Genomic DNA, 24736 nt, shown 5'->3' on the forward strand with positions numbered 1-24736 from the left:
TAAAATGCTTTTGCTTTAAAAAAAAACTCAAAATGGAGAATGAATTTGTGCTTTGTATTGTCTCTGTGCACTTTTCTCCTCCATCAATCTTTGCAAACCTTCATTTCCAGTGTGTTTCCTCCGGCTTTAGAATGTTTACAGGGCCCATTCAATTTTTCTTGCTCTTGGGAGGCAGAGAGATAGACTGGCTCATTTTAGAAGGGATAAGAAGACTGTCGTACAAAATGAAGAAAATGATAATGTCACAACTCTTCTAAGGAAAAAAACCTGAGAAACCACACTTAGAACTCATATTGCAAAGATTTTTAGCTAGAAAGAAAGAATGACAAAGAATCTTTGTCCAGAGCAAAGGACTGTCTTGATACAAGATTAATAAAAGATTCTTTCTGTCTTTTAACTTTCCCAAGATGAAGCTGATTAAGATGGTATTGGGGAGAAGGGAGCTGTGGATTTTTTAGTAAATATAGACTGAGAATAGTTGATGCCATCATTTGGATTTTCCTTACCACTAACTCATCATGTAAGTAGTGAATTTCGGCCATGCTTATCTTTCCATTTTGATCATGAGAATTAAGCCCTATACTGACCATCTAGGTAATAGTGATATTTTGATTCTTCAAATGAGCTCAGTCATCTTTGAACTCTCAAATGACGAAAGTCAGAAGGTCAATCAAATCTTGATTTGAATTGCAAATAAAGTATCCTTTTCCCCAAACCCATTCATGTCCTCCTTATATTTTACAGTGCTTCCTATAGCCTCGTAACTAACAACTGATGTTCCTAAAGAAGAGACATGTCGGGATCAATTTACAGGTTACTAAGCATTTTTGAGCTACTGATAGGTTTAGCGCTCTGAAGGGTGATGTGCAACCTCACTACTTGAAGTGGGTCCATGGACCAAAGGTATCAACATCCCCTAGGAGCTTGTTAGAAATGCAGATTTTTCAGGCCCCTTCCCAGACCTACTGGATTAGATTCTGCATTTTAACAAGATCCCCAGGGTATTCCAGTGCACTTTAGAGTCTGAGAAGCTCCAATACAAAGGACTGAGGAAAATTAGTGCCCACACAGGCACCAATGTGATGGGACCTTTCTGGAGGAAATCCAAGGACTCAGAGAAAGACCCCAAAATATGCCCATTTGCAGGCAAACACCTCACATCCCTTAAATAGAGGTCATAGCATTTCATTCACTCCACAATCAGAGTAAGTTTTAAGAAAAGAGGCTCCTGGAAGAGGAAGGACACTGAAAGTTCACACATCAACCTGCTTGCTCTGACTCCCCAGCCTGGGTTTTTTCCCACCACCTCAGCTTGGCTTCCAACTAAAGGCAAGAACGACCTATGCTGGGCAAATGGGAAAAAAACTGTGGTGCCTGAGCCAGAAGTGGCTGCATCATCTACCTACCCACCCACACTCCAACCCCTATTGAATAAAAAACCCCAAAGAGGCAAGCTGCTATGGAAGAAACAATACCACTTCCTGGAGCCTGGGTTTCTATAGCCGGATCTTGAATGTATGCTCCAACATATACACATGTCCTCTGCAGGACTGGGTTCAAATCCCAGCTCCATTATTTAGAATCCTTCATTTTCGGAAAGTTAAAAAAAAAAAAAAAAGAATATTTTAACAAGACAGTCATCTGCTCTGGACAAAGATTCTTTGTCACTCTTTCTTTTCAGCTAAAAGTCTTTGCAATATGAGGTCTAAGTATGGTTTTTCAGATTTTTTTATCTTCAGAACCTCTTGTCTAAGGCTGTGTGGCCTTAGACAAATAACTTAATTGCTCACTTTCCACATCTACAGACCCAGCCATAATCACAGTTCCTACATCATGAAGTACATAATTGTGAGGTACTTGGCTGCAAATGGGCATATTTCAGGGTCTTTCCTACCTCATGGAGTACATAATTGTGAGGGTCAAGTAGCTTAATACATGGAAAGCATTTCTGGCAATGTCTGGAAGATAGTAAGAGCTCAGTAAGTAATTGCAACTATTACTGTCATCATTGCCATTGCTATTATCATTATTATTACTATTACTACCAGAGCTCTTCTAGGTTACCATTAAATCAGCACTCTCTGAGTAGGGTTGTTCAACCAGCTCCAGACACACACCATCCCCTGCTGTTTTTCATCCTATTTGTAATTCTCCATCTTAGCAGGAAATGGATTTTTGTAAAAACGCTGTGACAAACCTATCTAAAATCTAGTTGTGGAGCATGCCCCTAATCTGCCAGGGCACTAACTCTATTCACGTGGAAATGGGACTCACCCAGTATGACTTAGTGGCTCCAAGCCATTTGCTAGCCAACTCCTCTTCCCTTTCTAAGTACCCATAAACCACTCAATTTAATAATTCATTTTAGAATTTTGAGTGAATTCCATTTCCAGTTTGAGGTTCGAGTTTTTGGGAAATTGGGACACTTTCCCTTTCCAGTCTTTGAGCTCTTCTCTTCCCCACGGTCCCTCAGAATTACCAGCAGTGGCTCAGCAATTTCAACTGCATTTGTCTAAATTCCCTCAGATTATCATTTTTTCTGTGTCAGAAGATGAAAATCCATTTATAGCAGCTTGTGGCTCTCTTATGATTACCTCACTTGTCTCTGGCTTCAATTCCTCTTAGCCAAGCGTGTTCTGACCTTGCTGCATTCTCTCTCCTGCCCACTGATGTGACACCATCAGACCCAAGCAGTCAGGCTAATCCCATCCATATTTGGTGGGAGCAGAGGATAAACTGAAAAACCTACCCCAAAAGGAGCTAGCCTTTTTGGTGAAAGCGCAATTTGTTTGGGGTTAAAGTAGTTGTGATAATAGTTTTACAGGTTTGTATTTGTTCTTTTATGGGAAAGAATGTTGAGTGGGACTTTGGGCCTAATGCTGAGGAGAGAGAAGGAGTGAGTAGCTCCACATTCTAAAGACAGGCAAAAACAATTAGGACCAGGCACTTCACACAATGGGCCCCCTTCCTGTCAGTCATCACACCTTGCAGAGGAGAGGAGGGGAGGCACGATTTCCTCCAATCTCTATAAGTTGAATAGTGGGGAAGGAGGTGCTGGAGTCATGGGGTAATCAATCCTCATATGGGAGCACACTGTGATAAGTGGGGCATTTCATCCCCTCCCCGTGGAAAAGGGATGAGGGTGCCTTCTCTTCCACATCCTTAGGCAAGGTCAAGTGGTTCCTACAAAGTGTGGACTGCAAAACTACAATGAGATATCACTTCACATGGTCTGGCTTTAATCAAAAAGACAGACAATAACAAGGGGTGGTGAGGATGTGCAACTGGAACCCTCACATGCTGCTGGTGGGAATGGAAAAATGGGGCAGCTGCTTTGGAAAACAGTCTGGCAGTTTATCAAAAGGTTAAACAAAGAGTTAAAGCATGACCCAGCAATTCCATTCCTAGGTATATACTCAAGATAATTGAAAACATATGTCCACACAAAAACTTGTTCACAAATGTTCACAGCAGCACTATTCATAATAGCCAAAAGTGGAAACAACTCCAATCATCCACCACCTGAGGAATGGATGAACAATATGTGGTCCATCCGTATAATGGAGTATTTTTCAGCCACAGAAAGGAATGAAGTCCTGAAACATGTTACAACATGGATGAACCTTGAAAGCATTATGTTAAGTGACAAAAGCCAGGCATGAATGACCACATAGTATATGATTCCATTTATATGAAATGTTTAGAATAGGCAAATCCATTCATATAGAAAGTGGATTAGCGGTTTCCCAAGGCTGGGTAGAGGGGAAGGTGGGGGGATAATGGCTGAGTGGTACAGGGTTTCTTTTTAGGCTGATGAAAATGTTCTAAAATTGATGGTGGTGATGTTGCAAAAAATCCATGAATGTATTCAAAGGCATTGAGTTGTACACTTTAAATGGGTGAACTGTATGGTACATTAATTATATCTCAATAGCTGTTGCAAAAGAAGAAGAGAAAGAGGAGAAGCGGGGAAAGGAGGTGAAAAAAAGCAGCAACATGGACTGGCCCCCCTTCTCCAGCTGGATACTTGTTGAGGGGCAGAACCTGCAGGCTCACCCTAGTGCAAACATCAGAGCATGATGAAGGAGTGCTGGGCAGTGTGGAGGCTTATGTGAACATAGAAACTAGTGCCTACGTCCAGCCTGGAAATACAGAACAAGGTAGGACAAGGTGGATGCTGGAACAGCCCACCCCAAAATGACAGTGAAGAGGGGTGGCAGTGGACATACCTGTGTGCCAAAGTTTGGCAAGGCAAGAATGAGTACATTTCCTAGCCAAGGAGACATTGAGGAAGAAGGTATCTATGCTTGAGCAACTGTACTGGCATTCTGCTCAAAAGGGCTGCCCACTAGACAAAGGGCTCCCCACAGCAGCAAGAGGCTTAGAGCATACCCCAATAGTAGTAGCTGAGGGAGAGGGAGGAAAAGAGGCTGAGCCAGATCTCCCCCATCAAGCACCTAGAGGTGCACATAGAGGCCCGCAGGTCCCTCTAAGATAGTACATCTCAATCTTTCTTATGCCTGTGGATCACCTGGGGATCTTATTAACATGCAGGTCTGATTCAGTGGGTCTGAGTGGGGGCTCTGCATTTCTAACAAGATCCCAAATGATTTGGGTTCTGCTGGTCCAAACCAATTTGGAACAACAGAGCTCTAAATCAGTGGTTCTAAAACTCTGGTCTCAGAATCCTTTCGTACCCTTAAAAGTTATTAAGGATCCTAAAGACTTTTTGTTTATATGGGTTATAGCTACTGATATTTACTGTATTTGAAAGTAAAACTGGTAATTTTTATATTTATTAATTGATTCATTTAAAAATAACAATAAAGCTCATTATATCTTAACATAAATAACATATTTTTAGGAAAAATAACTGTATTTTCCAGAACAAACCAACTAGTGAGTGGCATCGGTTTACATTTTTGCAAATCTCTGATTTAACAGAAGACAACTGGATTATCGTATCTGCTTCTATTAAAATCCACTGGTCCGTCTTTCACTTTGAACGAACCTTTTACATGGTTTGGTAACATCATGCATTGGTAATTTGAAAGTATTGGTTCACGGAGTTATGCAGATGTCCCAAATGTTGGTAGACATTTCATTAGACAATGTCAAAAAGTTATATTTGTTAATATCACCACTGATCTCACCAGTCATCTCACCAGAAACGTTTTTAATTACTGGGAAGCTTTCAAGCTCACAGTGGTAAAGACAGGTCTTCTGAAATTTTAATTTTTGCTTGAAAGCTCAAATTTTATCATTGACAACAAATACTGTCAGTTGTTTTCCTTGAAGAGACAGGCCTCAGTTAAATCACTTGCAAGAAAATGATTGCAAATGCCCAAGTCTAAATAACCAATTTACCAGTCAGGCATTTCTTCCAGTGAAAATGATGTTCCATGAAAATAAGTGGCCGGTTCAGCTCACAACTCAATCATACACATAATCTTTCTCGAGACAGCCATTACACTTCAGTATGAGACATAAGTGCTGTATGCATTACATCTTAATGCATTTTCTTACACAGAATAGTAAAAAGGCATGTACTCAAAGATCAAAATTCAATACAATTAGTAATTTTTACTGCTTAATCAAGGACATTCTTAATTGCAATTGGAGTCTGTTTTTGTTTGGTTTGGTTTGTCACCAGGAGTACACAACAATGAAGAATACCACAATTACTGGTACAGTTTGGTGCTGCTGCCTTGATTCATGCTAAGGCACTGGCAGTCTCATCCATCACTGCTTTTACACCATCATTGTCAATGCCAACACAGTTAAAAAGACAAATGACATCTTAGTATCAACATGAAAATAGTTATGATCTAACAGACCAAAGAAAAGGTCTCCAAGAACCACAGCCCTAAGGAATTCACCGTGTGCCCCCCAAGAAAGCCAGCATTTGGAAGCCTGCCACCAGAGGGCACAGAGGCCTGGCAGTGTGCACCAAAGAAGGCACACCAAGCAACAGAGAGAATGACAACAGTAGCCCATTAAGAAAAGAGACCTTTGTCCCTTTTCTTCTCTCACCTGGCCACAGCCAACATGCTTGGCGAGCTAGGCCTTGGAAGGGGGATTGGGGATATTTTAGAGCTAAACGAGGCCACTCCAACCCAGCTTAATTTGGGCTCAGGCAAGGAGAGGAAATGAGATTGAGATCAAAGTTGAGATTGAGATTTTAAAATGGGACTGGACTTCCGACAATCAAAAATGACCAGAAAGTTATAGAATTTGCCCAAGATGTTATTAAGAAAATGGGAAGGGCAATAAGACAGAGCACGGTTGGAAGCAGGGATTAAAGCTAAATAAAACACTTGCATGTTTCTATCCCCAATGAGTTGAGACTCTTCATTAAAAAATTATTTCTGGTCACCTTTCCATTTACAATACATAGATATCTGAGTTAATTGAAAAGCTCCCTATGTGACATGCCATATTCCTTTTCTTCCTTGTCAACATCATATCATTATCTATGCAACAAAGTTTGATTGAATGCCTACTGTGCCAGGCACTCTTCAAAGGGCTTGTGAAACACCAGTGAAAAAACAGAGATCCATTGGTGGAGCTTACATTTGTAATTGTTACTCTCTAAAGCTTTTTTTTTTTTTTTTTTTCAATTAACCACGCAGCCTCAGCTGCAAAGCATGCTGGGGTGTTGGAGAAACATAGCAGGGTTCGGTGGGGCTTAACTAAATATTATGAGTGGTCCATAAGGCTGGTCCCAAGGAACATGACCAGCAATCTATATGGCAATGTTCTGGGGCCTGTCCAGCTGGCTCCGACAGTCAAGGTTATCTGATAATCTAGCGGGCAAGATCAATAGGAATGGCAGCATCTTGATTTCAGTGGGATCTAGGAGGCATCCAATCCCAGGCAATAGCTGGGGGTACAAGGAACAGAGTCCAACTCCTTCCAGTAAGAAGGCCTGGTGAAGGCTTAGCAGGGGTAGGATCTTAATCAAATGAGTTGGTGTTCATTTGGGAACTTTAGCAGCGGAAACAAAAATCAACACATAGGCTAGAATAGACACTCCAGATTGGATTCAGGACAAAGTGTCATTTGGATATGTGACTGCTGCCTGCTGGGGTGTGTGGGTGTGCTCCAGGGCCAGTTTAAGACCATTAGAGGAAGCTCTGGACCCTGAAAATACATGTAATATAGAATAAAAACAACACTAAACCAGAAAATAAATATAAGGAAGTCCAAAGTATCTCTCCTTTTCCCCATGTCTTCTTCAAAGTTGTCTCTCAATATCCCACTCCTTTAACAGTATGTGTGTGTATGTTGGTGTGAGTATGTGTGCATTCACACATGTATGTATATACTCTATAGTGTCTGTGTGTACCATGATCTCATGCTTAGTCTGTTGTTTTAGGAGTCATCTATACTGGTCTGTCCCCAGCCCAGAAAGAACGTCAAGGACATACAGAGTGAACCACTGGTATCCATGCGATTAATCCTGAATGGGTCTTCAATCTCATTACCTCCTCTCCTTACACTCTCAGCCTGTTCCTTTACCTCTTTGACTTTATTTTAGCTCAGCATTTCCAGTTTATGAACCAACCACCCTACTACTCCAACATTTTGCAGTCCTGTTTCATTCCTGCACTTGTCTTTCTCCACCGTGGTGCTCCCTTGGAACAGCTCTTTCAGGGATGGTTCATTTGAATTCGTCTCTAAGTCCCCTTTGTACACTCTGACTTTCTGGGGAGACTTAACGGAGCATGATACAGCTTTCGACCCCACCTCAGCTTGGACCCTGGAGGAAATAGTCATAAGACTTGAGGGAAATGCCAAGGCTCTAGAAAAAGAATGCTAATACCCTTACATTTAATTATCATAAAAGTCTCAGAGCAGAGCTTCCCAAAATGTTCTATGTCATGCCATGTGCATTGAATCACTGTGGGCTGCTTGCAAAAAAAAAAAAAAAATGCAGATTATTACTCGACCCCAGACCTATTCTTTTAGTTTGGGTTCTCTGAGAAGAAGACAAGGATTCTATTGCAGAAAGTTGATTTGGGAGGTGGTCCCAGAAAACATTGGTAGGGGAGTGGGGAAATGAGATAGGGAAAAGAAGGAAGCCAATTAAAGGTGCACTCTCAAGCCAGCTACTTTTGTGGGCAACTGGAGCTTAATTCCACTGGGAACTTTGGAAACAATATAGTACATGCATCTCAAAATTATGAAGAGGAGGGGGAGTTGAGGCGATTGGACACCAAGTCCTTCAATAATTGGTCAAAGCTGCACTTGGGTCGCATTAATTCCCTGACACTTCTGGCCTGCAAAATCACAGCCCTCTGGGAAAAGATGCAGGTGCTGGGAGTTGGGGATCAGGCTGGGGTACACTGAAATAGTAAGGACTGAAGAAATATGGGGGGGAGGTGGATGACATCATCTGCTATACCAACCAAATCACCATGCCTGAACATGGGGCTGGAATCTGCATTTTGAACAAACTCTTCACACTACAGCTGGAGAACATAGGGTGTTAAGAATATGTAGTACAAGTGGGATTGGATTCCTAATTTCCTAAGCCTTCTGTGAATAAGAAGGCACCTTCACCCTATCACCCCTCCCCGACCAAAAAAAAAATCCCTAATTTTAGTAAACCCTCTTTTTCTTATGATGAAAGCATAAAACTTGAGTCTACCACTCACCAGTATGATCCCTGGGTTGAATTTTCATTTTGTACCTGGGGAGCTATTTTAGACAAACTCTGTGAACTTAAATAGGGAAAGTGATTCATTGGCATGTAAGGTCCGTTTCATGTTGATGTCGGGATGGAGAAATCAGATGGTGCTAAATGTTCTCTCAGGTCAATACTTGATGACTTCATAGCTTTCACCAGCGTTCTTAATGGTTCGACATTTAGCACTCAAGTCCAGGAGCTTTTTGCCAGCTCTTTGTGAAGGGGGAGGAAGAGGGAGATGCTATTGAAAGGGTTTTTCAAATGGTTAGTTAATGCACTAGGGCATGGATTTCATTACATGATCGCATAACACTGAGTAGCAGAACATATAGTGGGTAATCTAAAAATAATTACTGCTCAGATGTCGAGTAACCAAGGGTTGGCCATGAGCTGGGCTTTGGAAATGTGAGGCGAGGGGCTGAGAGTGCAGGTTCCTAGGACCCCAAGCTTCAATAAGGCTGAAATTTGGGAGGAAATAAAATCAAATTCCTGCCATTGCCATTCTCACTCCTTCTCCCTTCCTGTTCTCTGTAACCAGCACCTACCCCATACCCACAGGAGCTGCAAAGGGCTAATAAAGGGTTGCCATCATCCTTCGCTACAGTCAGGAGCCATCTTGCGTATGTTCAGTATCAATGTAGACTCTCATGAAAGCTTGCTTATCTGTGCTGAGTGCCATGCCCTTTCTACAATACTGCCCTGCTTAAAAAGCACAATGATTGATAACAGACACCAAGGGAAGGAAGAGAAACTAGCCCAGGGTATGAAGCTGAAGCTTCTCCTAAGAGAACCAGCAAGAAATGCTCGGGAGAGGAAGGGAAGAAGAGTACGTGGAACTGAATCGGGCATCCTGAGCTTCTGCCCTCTGCCAAAGTTCTCACCGTGCTATCTTGTCCTGATCTCTTTTCTTGCTTGTCTCTCCTCTCTTCTGCTACACCCACCGAGAGTTCCTTGAAGGCAGGGGCCAGGTGCTGTTCATTCTTGAATCCTCTCTGCCTGATATACAGTGAATTCACACTGCATTTTGGTTGAGTAAATAAATAACTATTTTTTAAAACAGATCTGTAGTGCCAGAAAGTAGAGAAGTGCCCAACACACCCAACACACACACATGCACGCGCACACATTAATGGGGATATGTCAGAGTGAAACATGAGCCAACTAAAAGAGCTCGCAATGGCCAAAGCTGGAACAGTTTGAACAAACAAACAAAAAAAGTAATATTAGATTATAATCCAAAGTATAAAACATTCATGAGTCCATACTGATATAAGTAAATGATTGAACAAATTAATACATGGGGGAGAAGAAACAAATCTCCCATGCAGAAGAATTTCAAATAAATTTTGTAGATACTCCACTCTAAACAAAGTAGAGCAAAATTCCCCGTTCCTTAAACATGGGCGCCACATAATGACTTCCCTGCAAAGTGTACAGAATGGAAAGGAAGAATAAAAGAGTAACTTTACAGTGGAGAAAATGGACAAACACTATTTCAACCGAATGATGAAGGCAAACATCAAGTCATAAATCATCTTGATGGTATGTACCCTTGATATGATGTGATGAGAATGACACTTTACCTCTGTGGCCTTCCTTCTAAAAATTCACAAACCCCAGCCTGATCATGAGAAAAACACCAAATTCCAACAGAACGGCCGCCTACCAAATACCTGACTGGTACTCCTCAAACCTGTCAAGGTCATCAGAACCAAGAAAAATCTGAAAAACAATCACAGCTAGGAGGAGCCTAAGGAGATGTGACAACTAAATGTAACATGGCATCCTGGATGGGATCCAGAAACAGAAAAAGCACTTTAGAGAAAACTAAGAAAATCTGAATGAGCTATATGGGCTTTAGGTAATAATATGTATCACAATTGGTTTATTAATTGTGATAAATATACTAATACTAATTTTATACTAATATAAAATATTAGTATCAATAATAGGAGAACCTATGTGCTGGATGGGGGCAGGAAGTATCTGGGAACTATCTGTACTATCAGCTCAATTTTTCTGTAAATATAAAACTGTTCTAAAAGACAAAGTCTATTTAAAAAGAGAGAGAGAAGGGAAGGAGGTAGGGAAGAAGTGGGAGAAAGAAGGAGATGTGTGTGGGTCATGTGCTGTAGGTTATGGCCAGACCTGCTTTGGAAAACCTGTAAGTAAATATAAACGGAAAACCCCTAGGACCCAGATAAACACAGGCAAACACAGATAAGAGGCAATTGCCCCATGGTGCCACAGCAAGAATTCCAAGGATCAGATGTGAGCTTTGGGCCTGAGTGAGGAGGTGTGTTGAGTACCAGACCACTGCCTTATTTGGCTGTACGAATTGTTTCTGGATGGTGACACGCTAGAATTTAAAAGGCAATGGGGGGTGCGTGTGTTGGCTCACACCTGTAATCACAATTACTTGGGAGGCTGCGGTGGGAGCAATGCTTGAAGCCAGAAGTTCAAGACCAGCCTGGGCAACATAGGAGACCCTATCTCTGCAAAATTTTTTAAAGTTAGCCAGGTATGGTGACACACGCCTATAGTCTCAGCTACTCAGGAGGCTAAAATGGGAGGATCACTTGAGTCCAGAAGTTTGAGGTTATAGTGAGCTATAATTGCGCCAATTTACTCCAGTCTGAACAACAGGGTGAGACCCTATCTAAAAAAAGAAAAAAAAAAAAAAAAAGGAAAAACGGGGGTGGGAAAAGGCAATGGGCCCATGGACTCTGGGCTCCTCTAGCCTAGGGGACATCTCACTGTTTTCAAGCTGCCAAGGTCACCAAGAAAAGCCAGACAAGTGATGAGGAGTAGCCTCTACATCCCTGTGTTCTTTTCTACACATTTGCATGCCTTGTTAACTGCTTTGGGAGAAAACAGAAGTAAAAGCAACCTAAACTTGAGCTCAGGTCGTCAATCTGGCTCATCTTTGCCCTCAAGCCAGAATCTAAACTAATCTCTCTGTAATCTTGGACTAGTTTGGCCCTGGGGCTGCCTCACCCAGTGCATACCGCTATCTTCTTCCACTCTGAAAATCTGGAACTGACATCTACCCAGGGCCTACTGGGTGCCAGCAGGTTTTATGCGTTAATGCTACTGTACAGCAGGGGTTCTCTTTCCCCACCTGGAGATGAGAATTTGAAGTTCGATGAGAAGTTGAGATCACATCATTAAGAGTAGAGCTGTCTTTACACTTCCCCATTGTGAGAACAGCAGAGTAGACAAGTAGTGATCACAGGAGACCCCAGGCCCCTGGTGATCTCACATGTTCTCCAATCCACAGCTCTACTTCCTCCTGCTCACTTATCCTTACCCCTGGCGCACAATGAACTAATCTGTCAGAAGGTAAATCCCGGGTCTGTTCAAGTCTCAGACAGTGATCAGCATAACTATGGCCTAGAGTCAGAGACCATTGGTTTGATTTCAGTTCCCTCACTGACTTGTTACAACATTCTTTAGTGTTCATGCTGACAGACACTCCAGAGTGGTAACAGCATAGAAAATGCTGACAAATTGGGCACACCTGTTTGTTTACTTATATTGATAATAACTAGTATTCACATTGTACTTTGCAGTTTGCAGTGTTCACACAAACCTTGTCTCACTGATTTTCAAAAGAACTCTCTGAGATAACCAGAGAGTTGTTATTATCTCCGTTTTACAGAGGAGGAAGCCACAGCTTGGAGAAATGAAGCAACTGGTAATTAGTACAGTAAGAAAGGCAGTAAGGGGGCAGGGAACATAGCAGACAGCTCCTCTTGACACCTTTAGGAAGCAGATGAGTAAAACTCCAGCTTAATGGTGTCTTCCAGGGTGCCCTTACTGCTCCCCTGATAATTTCCATTGATTGGACTTATTTTTTTAAACCTCGAACTCTCACAAGTCTATAAATCGGGGCAATTGTTACAAATAAAGAAACATATTCAAAGTTACTTGCCCAATATCATACAGCTCATAAGATTTCAGCAAAGAAGAAGCCAGCTCTAATAAGAAAACAGAGCTCATGTTCTTCCCTCTGTCACAGTCTTTTCCTAAAGTTACAATCTCCCTGGGTGACATTGCTCACACCTAACATGTTAACCATTAAATCTGTCTCCAACCCAGACTTCTTTCCTGAGTTCCAGATCTATTTGTACAACTGCCTAGTGGAAATCTCCTCTTAAGTGTCCCACACACATCTCAAGGCCAACATATCCTAGCCTGAATTCATTATACATCCCTCAAGCCAGCTCCTCCTTGAGGTCTTCCGATTGCTGACATCTACCTAGGACCTACCTAGTTAGTGTCACCATAATCTAGTCCATTGGGCAAATCAGAAACATAGAAGTCCTGTGACATTTCCTTTTTGCCCCCACAGTCAATCAGTAAGCCTTCTCAAGCCTTTCTCCCAAACATGTCTCTAATCATTCTTCTGCTTCCACTCCCAGTGTCTCTCAATCCTTTATCACTGGCAATAGAGTGCCCATTGATTTCCTTGCCATGAGTCTTAGCCCCATCCCTCCCTCCCAGGCTCAAATTCCTCTCTGCCTGACCAAGTGACACTCTTAGATTTGGCCCCTGCCTAGCTACTCTTCCAGCCTCATTACCCTCACTTTACCCCTGGCACATTGTGTTCCAGCAAACCCAAAGTATGTGCAGTCTACCAACAGCCATGTACCTTCTGCCTAGAATGCCCTGTCCCCATTTCAGGGCTCAGTTCAACAACTACTGTCACTTCCTTTATTCCATTCCCCAGGGAAAGTTCCTTGCTGCCTCCTTTGTAACACCATTGTAACTTGAACTTGCCCCTTATCACCTTGAACCACAATTCGTGGCTTACATGCCTGCTCCTCCTGCCTACCATACTGGGAGATCCTTGAGAACAAAGACCAGGTCCTACCTATCTTTATAGGTGCAGCACCTAGCCCAGTGGTCAACACTTAGTAGGCACTCCATAAATGTTCATGAAATGTATGCTGGAATATGGATCACCACTGCATTTTAGAATATGAAGGAAACTTAAAGTGAATTGAGTCGACTCCAAAGCCTAATTTTACAGATAATGATACCAAGGCTCAGGGATGATGTGACTTGCTGAGCTACATAATGCCTTGGCAGCAATGGTAATAAATAGATTAAAATCTCCAGAATGGATTCACTCCTTTATTAGTTCTTTTTCCATGATTCCTCATTGCCTCTCAAACTCAAAGCAGAAAAGCCATTGAGCCTCTCAGCATCTCTGTTTTCACTCATAGACAACGGAAATTACTAATGCCTTCCCTTTCTACAGCATAGGGATTTTATTTAACTACGGTTGAATGCTGTCTGTAAAAATGCTTTGACTTCAGAGAGAGATGCACCACAGCCGCGACTCGGCAGCCCACCACTTTGATTTCAACTTCTCAGTTTACTCTCTCACTTCCTCTATTGACTTTTCCTCTCATGCAGCCTGCAACCCAGCAGAAGCTGGAAAAGAAAGAGATTTGTGATTTCCTCTTACCCCAACTCTATTTAACGAAGAAGAAAGGTATTTTAAATAAAATGAAACAAAGGTTCGTGTGCAACTGCATACAAAATATTGCTATTGATTCCAAGTTCAGAATGAGAATAAAAGGAGGTTTATGTTTGGAGTCTTGCACTGGGAATGATTACGACACTACTCAGAGACTCCACATCCATTCGTATGTACATGTATAAATAAAATAGGCTGCCAAACCTAGGAGATTTTTAAAATTCTGACATTCTTTTAAAAAGCAGGAGGATGACAGTTAACTTGGAAAAATAATATAATAAAAGACAAAGAAAGGCTGTGGAAATGCTCCAGATTAAAGGAGGCTAAAGAGACATGACAACCAAATGTAACACCTGACCCTACCAGATCCTATATTGGAGGGGGAAGATGCCATAAAGGACATTATTGGGTCAATTGACAAAATTGGAATGAGAACAAAAGATTAAATAAATGTGTTGTATCAATATTAATCGAATGGAAGTTGATAACTCTATTGTGATTAGGTAACAGATTACTCTTAGGAAATACTCACTGAAGTATTTAAGAACAAAGGCCCATAATGTATGTAACTTACTCTCAAATGCATCAGAAAAGCATTGTGCATACGTGTGTGTGTGTGTGTGTGTGTGTGTAGAGAAGATATACAGCCAGATATAAAGTAAATGAGGTAAAATGTGTACAGTAAGTGAATCTAGGTAAAACATATATAGATGATATTTGTACCGTTTTTATTCTTGCAACTTTTCTGTAAGTTTGAAATTATTTCCAAATGAAAGTTTTCTTTTTTTTTTTTATCATGTCTGAGCCAAGTGTGGTGGCTTATGCCTGTAATCCCAATGCTTTGAGAGACTGAGGCAAGAGTGTCTCTTGAGTCCAGGAGTTCGAGACCATCCTAGGCAACACAGAGAGACCACATCGCTACTAAAAATTTTTTAATTAGCCAGGTGTAACAGTGAGCACTTGAATGCCCAGCTACTTGGGAGACTGAGGTGGAAGGATTGCTTGAGCCCAGGAGATTGAGGTTGCAGTGAGCTATGATCACACCACAGCACCCCAGACTAGGTGACAGACTGAGACCCTGTCTCAAAAAAAGAAAAAAGAAAAAAGAAAAAAAAGCATGTCTGCACAAGACTTTGCATTTGTGATATTTAACAAGTTCAATTGTTATATCTCTATTCATCCATCTATCTTCAGTAATCATGTCTCCAGCACTTTGCTAAAATGCTGTAGAGATTGAAGAGAGAAATAGGCATAATTTTTTCTTTAGTTCGTTTCTACTTTAGAAGAGAGGAGACAAACACATAAAAAGAAATCATGATAAGCAGCAAATTCTGAAGACCAAATGAGCGGCACAGGGAAGACGAAATGGAATTTCAGGGCTTTAGGGAGGAGGTGGAAGTTGAGTGGGGCCTTTGAGCAGGGGCTGGGTTTGGAAAGGAGCAGAAGAGCAGAAAGAGCACTCCAAGTGGAGGGCACAGTGAGACCCAAGGTGGCAAGGTAGGAAAGCATACCCTGTTGTGAGCAGTATGATTTAAGAGGTTTCACTGGCAGGAGGGTGGGGAGGATCAGGGTAGGAATGTTAGTTGGGGCCAGTTGCAGACACATGGAAATACCAGGTTAAGGAGTCTGGAGTTGATTGCAGAGGCCAGAGGTCAGCAACAGCTTAGAAGTGCTGACCCCCCTTTCTTCTGCTTCTAGACAACACAGTTCAAGCTGGGAGTGGGCTATGTCAATGATGGTGGAAGGACACCAAGAAGGATCCAATATTTGGAAACATCTCCTTCATAGATCCTACCAATCAGGAATCCATTTGAAAACACAACTATCTTTCAGAAGCAAATCGGGTAGTTATTGTTTACAATCAAGTGTACTTTAATCAGTTAAACACACGACTGTTTGCAGCTATGTTGTCAGTCACACTGAGGGAACGGAAATGTTTAAAGGAGGATGAAGAGCAGTAATTTTGGAGAATTGGGTGAAGGAAGACTGACAGGGCAGGTGTATTAATGAGGGTAATTAATGGTAGCTGCTGTAACAGAAAAAAATCTCAGCAATTTAACATAGTAAAGGTCTATTTCTCATTCATTAATGTCAAAATCTGGTACAGGTGGGGCAGCTCTCCTTAGTAGGTCTCTTCCAATTAGTGACTCATAAATCAGCTTCTATCTTGTGAGGCTGCCATCTTAAACACACGGCCTCTGAAATCACCATAGGAAGGAAAGATTGAGAGGGATTATCACACCAGGAGTTTTGTGGCTAGGCCTGAAGGTGACATCGATCACTCTGCCCATGACTTCAGTCACATAGGCTCAACCAGACTGCAAGAACCACTGGAATATGTAGTTGTTCCATGTGCCCAGGAAGAAGAAACAAGATGGTAAGTATCATAGTTTTGGGTTCCCCCAAGAGCCAGCTGTGAGACAAGGATATGGGTACTAATAGCTTAGGTGAGAGGTGACCTCGGAAAATGCAAACAGGAGAATAGGAAAGTAAGACAAAAAAAAAAAAAGAAGGAAGCCAATACAGTGTGTTCATGAGCCTACTCTGGGCACCACAGGCTCAATCCTACTGGAGACTTCTGGTATAAAACAAGCCCCAAGTTGTTCCACCTGAGACATGAAGAAGCTGATTGATTTCTCCACCAACTCATGTCCTTCGTTGGTTGTGGGCTAATCCCTGGGAAATTAACTCTGGCATTTCTGGCAGCAGGTCAGGCATGCTCCAGTGGCCAGAGAAAGTCCTCGGGCAGAGACGTCACATGTGCTTCCTTGTGAAGCAAGCAGTGTATACTGAATAGTGAGTGCTGAATGCATGTGAAAGGGACACTAAGAGCATCTGCTACAGTGAGCACCCACTGGTAGCAGATAACCCTGATCAAAGTGTTCCTTGCAGGGCAGAGAACAGTCTGAGGTCATGGCTCTAGGGTGAGTCCTGGAAATGCATTTTCAACAAGCTTGCCAACATGGGCTCAAGCAGTCCATTTATAAATGAGCACTTGGAAATACTTCCCATTCTCTACTCAAACTTTTGTCATTTCACTTCTCTCAAAAGCACTTTAGTAGACCTGTTCTCTGTAAGGTCACTACTGCCCTCCACTTCAAATTCCATTGTCTCCTCAAGTCCTCAACTTAGTCATTTGACGAGTGTTATTATTTCCTTCTTCTTGAAACACTCTTCTTCCTTCTGGGATCCTCTGCTCTCCTAGTACTTCTCCTACCTTCCTGGGTGCTCTCTCTGCTCCTAATAACCAAGCAACTCACTTTTCCTTGGAGGCCCGCCATTGCTCCTGGTCACCACATCTAGATTTTGAGAAGAAACCAGAAATGGTAAGTGGCTTTATTGATAATAGCTGCCTGAAGCCATGCATTGAGAAGTATTCTGAGGCTGTGTGGTCATTTACCTATGTCTGCCATGGGTTTTGGCATAGGGTGGGCAGAGTTCAGACATTAGTCAGCTCTGCTATAGATCTTTCTCAAGTTTCTATCTTCCGTGATCTCCCTTGACAATCTCATCCACTCCTGAGGCACTAGCTACTATTTCTATGTAGACACCACCTAAATATATATTTCTATTCATGACCTCTCTCAGGAGTTCCAAACCCATATTTCTAACTTTTCAGGGAACATAATAACCTCGATTTTTATTTTCTAATTACATTCTCTCTTATCTGCATTCTCCAAGTCATGTGATGGATTTACCATCTTTCAAAACACCCCAGCTTAAAACCTTGGCAATACCTTCACTCCCTTAATATTTTCTCATCACCTTTCCCTATAGTTTAACATAATGCTCAAAGAATTGTATTGGAATTACTTGTTTACTCTCTGTCTGCCCTAAAACACTGTGGATTCTCTAAATAAAAGAACCAGATCTAATCCATCTTGCATCTTCAGCTGCCAGAACTGTTTCAGGCACAATGTAGACGCTGAGCAAGTGCCTAAGGATATATTTACATGTATATGATGTATATATGTGTGTATATTACGTATATATAATTACATGTGTAAATTATGTGGGTGTGTGTTTTGTTTCTTCTCTTTAGCTCTTCCACCCCTTCCACCCTATATAGCTAATCAGTCACCAAGCTCCGTCTGTTCAATTGCTTCAGAAAGACATCCACATATGCCAGCTGCTTTTCCATCCTCATTGCTTGTCACAGGTTGTGTGCCCTGGAAAACAGACTCTGAGATAGAGATTTAAATACAGGAATTTTATTAGGAATGCTCTCAGGAACAGCACCTGTGGAGCAGTAAGGGCAGCAGGAGTAGGCAGAGGGAAGAGTTGGGCTACAACACAGTCATAATAAAAGTATCAGTTGACCCTAAGGGGAGCTCTGGAGCTTGGATGGACCTTTGGGTGATTTTCCAAATTGGGAACAGTGCCTGGGCCTTTGTAACACCTCCTACCACCATTGACCAATTATTAGATGTGGGCTGCTCCAGAGAAAGTCTGTGATTTGGGGCTAGTAAGGTCTCTTCAGCTGAGAGCAAGTCCCAGAAAGAGATTCCACCGAGAGCCATCAGTCACCAACATTTCCTGCCACTGGGGTAATGAATGTCTCATTCCTGAAGTGGGGATCTTGGAAGCACACCACGGCATCCACTACACTGCTGGCATCCTAGTCCAGGCCCACTCCCCTACTGCAGGCATTGCTAAGCAGTCTCACTGCCTCCAACCTCTTTTCTCCATCCTTGGCCCTGACACCCAGACTAATTTTTCACAAATCAATCTGATATACTCCTGATATCAGAGTCAACACAGCTTATTAAGCACTATGTGAAAATTCAACTTGCGTGTGGGAAGGGGGAGAGAAACGTGTGTGTGTTTATAAATACACACATAGGAAAGTATTTCTGGAAAAACCCATGGGACATAAAGTAGATTCGTGGTTGCCAGGGAGGGAGAATGAGGAGTGACTGCTAATGGGTATGAGGTTTCTTTTTGAGGTGATGTAAATATTCTGGAATTAATGGTGATGGTTCCATAACCTTGTGAATATACTAAAACCCACTGAATTGTATACTCTGAAATGGTTAATTTGATGGCATTTGAGTTATATTTCAATTTTTTTTAAAAAAAGTATCTCAGAGTCGACATATGAAAGTGATAGTGGTGATTATATCGGGTTTTTATCCTTTACGTACCCTGGCTTTTCAGACTTTTATAGCATTTTTTTTAATATCAATTTAGGAAGGATAAAAATTCACCCTTCAAAATCACTTTTCTGCTTTAAAACCTCATCCCTCTGCATGGAGTGAAGGCCACACTCCTTGCAAAGTTGTCCAGGCCTTTTCTGAGCAGGCCCCAACCTGCCTTGGCAGACACTCATCTTTCACTCCCCTGTGACTGTCTTCCCTTGACTTCAGCTAATTCAGATTTCTTCATTTCCCGACATGCCCTGGGCTTCCTTGTCTCCGAGGCTTTCCTTCCTGCCACTCACAGCCACCCCTTTCTTTGTCTTCACTCTGATCCAGCCCTACCTGCAGAAATATTTCCTGGTTCAGAACAACTCTCACTTCCCCAAAGCTGCAGTTGAAACGTCTCCCTCTCTCTAGCTCTGCTAACAGTTTGTTTAGCATTTGCTTTGACAGCATGTATTACATGCTGCCATTTTCTATAATCAGTCGTGTATTTCTTGTGAGGCTGATTCACGTTTGATTCCTCTACAGTATACGGTACACGGAGTAGATATTCAATAAAACTTAATTTTTGGTTTAAATTCTTTGGAAAAAAAAAAGCAAATCTATATTTACACATTTGCTCAGTCAACAAGTTCTTAGTGGTGGCATGCTCTGTGTCAGGCAATAGTCCCCAAATCTGAAAATTTTCTCATTCCCATGGAACCTATTTTTTATTTTTTATTTTTATTCATGTATGACATACATACACTATGTACAAATCTTAAGTGTATACCTCAATGACTTCTTAAATATGTATATACCCATGTAATTACCACCCACATCAAGGTATAGAATATTTCTAGCATCCCATGCTCCCTCCCAGTCAATATCCTCCTGTCTAGAGGTAACCACTATTCCAAATCCTACCTCTATAGTTTTGCCTGTTCTTGAATGCCATATAAGTGGAATCATATAATATCTTCTCTTTTGTGCCAGGTTTCTTTTGTTCATCATCATTTCTGTGATATTCATCCATGTGGTTGTGTATAGCAGCAGCTCATTCTTTTCATTGCTGTATAGTATTCCATTGAGGATATTCCATTGACTATTTCACAATTTATTTATCTATTCTCCTATTGAAGAACATTTGGTTTGGTCCCAGTTATGAATAAAGCCACAGTAAACATTCTTGAATATGGCTTTTGACGGACATAAATATACATTCCTCCTAAATATATACTTAGGAATGAAATTGCTGGATCATAGGTGGCTTAGTAGATACTGCCCAACAACCTTCCCAGAGGTTTTGTGCCAGTTTACACTCTTACCAACAACATATGAAAACAAGCAAGCAAATAAATAAGTAAAACATCTGATAATGAAAAAAGCAATGTGGAAAATTAAGATCAGATGATGAAGCTACTTTAGATTTGGTGACCAGGCAAGGCTTCTTTAACAAGGTGAAATTTAAGCCTGAATGACAAGAAGATGGCAGCCGTGCACTAGTCAGAAGAAGAGCATTTCAAGCAGAGGATAAAACCACAAAGACCCTAGCGCAGCAAGTAACTGGGCTTGTTTAAGGAACAGAAAGGAATCTAGGGGCCGTGGAGTAAGTGGGGAAGTGAAGACAGCAGATAAAGTGTGTGTTATTAAGCCAGCTGCCACAGTAGGTGACTGGTGACTGGAGCTTAATTCAGTGGGGGAAATTATGAGGAAGGGATAAAATACGTGCTTCAGAATTACCCAAGAAAAGGGAATGCTTACATGCTGTTGGTGGGAATGTAAATTAGCACAACCTCTGTGGAAAACAGTAGGGAGATTTTCTTTCTTTCTTTCTTTTTCTTTTCTTTTCTTTTTTTTTTTTTTTTTTGAGGCAGAGTTTCACTCTTGTTGCCCAGGCTGGAGTGTAATGGCGCAATCTCAACTCACTGCAACCTCCACCTCCCAGGTTCAAGCAATTCTCCTGCCTCAGCCTCCTGAGTAGCTGGGATTACAGGCACCCACCACCACGCCCGGCTAATTTTTTGTATTTTTAGTAGAGATGGGGTTTCACCATGTTGACCAGGCTGGTATCAAACTCCTGACTTCAGGTGGTCCACAGGCCTCGGCCTCCTTAAAGTGCTGGGATTGCAGGCATGAGCTACTGCACCCGGTCAGAAATTTCTTAAAGATCTAAAAGTAGGTCTTCCATTTGATCCAGCAATTCCACTACTGGGTATCTACTCAAAGTAAAACAAGTCATTGAATCAGAAAGACACCTGCACATGTATGTTTATTGCAGCACAATTCACAATCGCAAAGATACGGAACCAGCCTAAGTGCCCATCAACCAATGGGTGGATTTTCAAAATGTGGTATATGTACACCATGGAACACTACTCAGCCACAGAAAAGGAATGAAATAATGTCTTTTGCAGCAACTTGGATGGAGCTGGAGGCCATTATTAGAAGTGAAGTAACTCAGGAATGGAAAACCAAATACCGCATGTTCTCACTTATAAGTGGAAGCGAAGCTATGGGTATACAAAGGCATGCAGAGTGGTATAATGCACATTGGAAACTCAGAAGAGGGGAGGGTGGGAGGAGCGTGAGGGATTAAAAAAAGCACATATTGGGTACAATATACACTACTTGGGTGATGGGTGCACTAAAATCTCAGACTTTACCTCTAAAGAAAGGAAAAGAAAAGAATAAACAAATAAATAAATATTTTAATAGAAATTATCTTTAAAAAAAAAAAAAAAAGAAGAAGAAGAAGAATTATCCTACCCAAGAGCCGAGAGACCAGGGGTCATTGGTTGAGGATTGCTGCTGGCAGGTTGGGGTTGGAGATGTTAATTTCCTAGTACATCTGTATCTAATATAGACATTTTCTTCCATGACTGAGATTCAGTATCTTCCTCTTTATCTGGGCCTTCAACTTCATCTTGTTTTCACTGGTCTTTCCTTGACCCTTGGCCCCACACCCAGCTCCCTGAATTCACTATTCTCTACCACCATAAATGTCATCAGCCATTTGGCCCACGTTCATTCCCACGGTCAGCCTCTCTTAATCAGGTCCACCATTTACTTTTGCTTTTCCTGGACTCCCATTCACTAGGTATTCTACCTAGCAGAGAGTCTTGCTAATAATAGACTCAGTACATGCATGCAGCATAACTATTGGTAGGGGATCCATAACCATGATGTTTGCAAAGACTTCAAATTACTGTTAAATCGCAGTTTGATTCTTGCTACTTCCTGCAGTCCTTCCAGTCCTTAGGTACTTCCTGGATGTTTTCCTGACAACTAAAGCCTCAGTTTCTGTGTCAGTTATCAGTGACAACATAATTCTGTGTAATAAAACACCCCAAGACTCAGTGTCTTTAAACAACAATCATTTGTTGTGTTCACAAGCCTGTGGGTTGGCAATTTAGGCTGGGCTCAGATGGACAGTGCTTCTGATTTCAATTGGACTCACTCATAGATCTTACAGTCATCTGCAGCTCAGCTAATCTAGGATAACCTCAACTGCAATTGACTAGAATGATTCAACTCTGCTCCTCATGTCCCACCTTCCAGCAGGATAACCTGGGTATGTTCTCATGGCAAACACAGAACAAGTAAGTGAAAACACTCAAGGCCTTTTGAGGCCTAGAGCTGGAACTGGTCCACCATCACTTCCACCACATTCTATTGCCCAAAACAAGTTACAGGGCCAGCCCAGATTCAAGGGAAAGGAAAATAGACTCTGCCTCTTCAGTGGATGAAATTCCAAGGTCACCTGGTAAAGGAAGAGGTGAAGGAAGAGGTGAAGAAGTAAGGTCATTAATGTAATCTCTCATACTATAACACTTGCTTTTTGACTTAGATGGTTCAGTGTATTTTGTATGTCAATCACACCTCAATAAAACATTTTTTAAAACAAGAAGGTTGAATCTTTATTTCCTTCCCTTTTCGGCTCAAAGTTTCTAAACTTTAAAACATCCAAATAGATACAATATAAGCAGCGCTGACTTTTTGGTTTGAATTATTAGATACTGTTTCAGTTCTCCATTTCTATAGATGCAGACATCAAAGAAAGAAGTATGGAAAGTATTATTTCACTCATAAACATCCCAGGAGACATTAAAGACAGGATTTTAAGTAACCAACTAAAGACCCATCTTGAACAGAAGTTAGATAACATCACTCACAATCTTAGAGTTTATTTATTTTATTTTATATTGAAGATAAGGATGTTCTCCCTACATCTGATGTCTTCACTGGAAGAGAGGCTGTGCGAAAAGGTGCTTAAATTGTATGTCATTCACAAAAGGAAACAAAGGAGTTGCCACTATTACTGCAGTTGCCATGGCCATATCATATTAAATCAGGATACAGGAGGTTATTGAAACGGCTCTTCAAATAGGGTATCTTCTCGTAAGACATCTCTGCCAGTGACATCAGTTGGAACATTGGGTACAGAGTGTCCAGTGGAGAGAATGTACAAAATATTCAAGCCAACGAAGATCCTGTGAATCAAATGGCCTTGCCGTGCTCCACTCAACACTATTTCTGTCTTGCATGAGGTGTGTGTGTTGAACTTGATTTACTATCTTTAATGCCATTCATCCACAGTCCATAGTATATACTATGTGGATGCAGCAAGGCACTCCAATTAGGACCTGGAAATCCACTACAGTCCAATTGAAGCATAGCAATTTGAAACATATTAAATGGTGGAGAGGAAGAGGGATGTGAACGCAACGAGTTCCTAATGTCCTGCTTAGAAAGAAAGGGCAATGCAGAATGGTGATTAAGAAGCCAAATATCCGTGACAGTCTCAGGTTTGAGTCCAGGCTCTGCCACTGATCGTTACGTGACTTCAGGTAGGTTTCTTACTATCTTTAAGCCTCAGTTTCTTTATCTGAAAATGAGACTACTGTTGAAACAACCTCAAAGGTTTCATGGAGGGGAAAAATCAGTATGTAAAGCATTTTGCAAGGTGCCTGGCACAAAGTGAGCACTTAATTAATGAGAACTATAATTTCTGTTTTGGAGACAGGGTCTCACTCTATTGCCCAGGCTGGAGTGCAGTGACTCAATCTTGGCTCCCTGTAACCTCCACCTCCTGGGTTCAAGTGATCCTCTCACCTCAGCATCTCAAGTAGCTGGGACTACAGGCGTGAGCCACCACACGCAGCTAATTTTTGTATTTTTTGTAGAGACAGGATCTCACTACGTTGCCCAGGCTAGTCTCGAACTCCTGAGCTCAAGCGATCTACCCGCCTCGGCCTCCCAAAGCGCTGGGATTACAGCATCAGCCATCACAACTAGCCTGAGAACTATAAATTTTTAAACTGGAAGGGACCTAGGAGGTCATTGTATAAAAGCTCATCATTCAGAAGATGAAAAACAACCACAGAGAAGGCTAAAGGAGTCCCACCTGAGTTACATAGCTTAGTGGCACAATTA

The sequence above is a fragment of the Papio anubis genome, chromosome X (assembly GCF_008728515.1).
Source record: "Papio anubis isolate 15944 chromosome X, Panubis1.0, whole genome shotgun sequence".
Classification (NCBI taxonomy): Eukaryota; Metazoa; Chordata; class Mammalia; order Primates; family Cercopithecidae; genus Papio; species Papio anubis.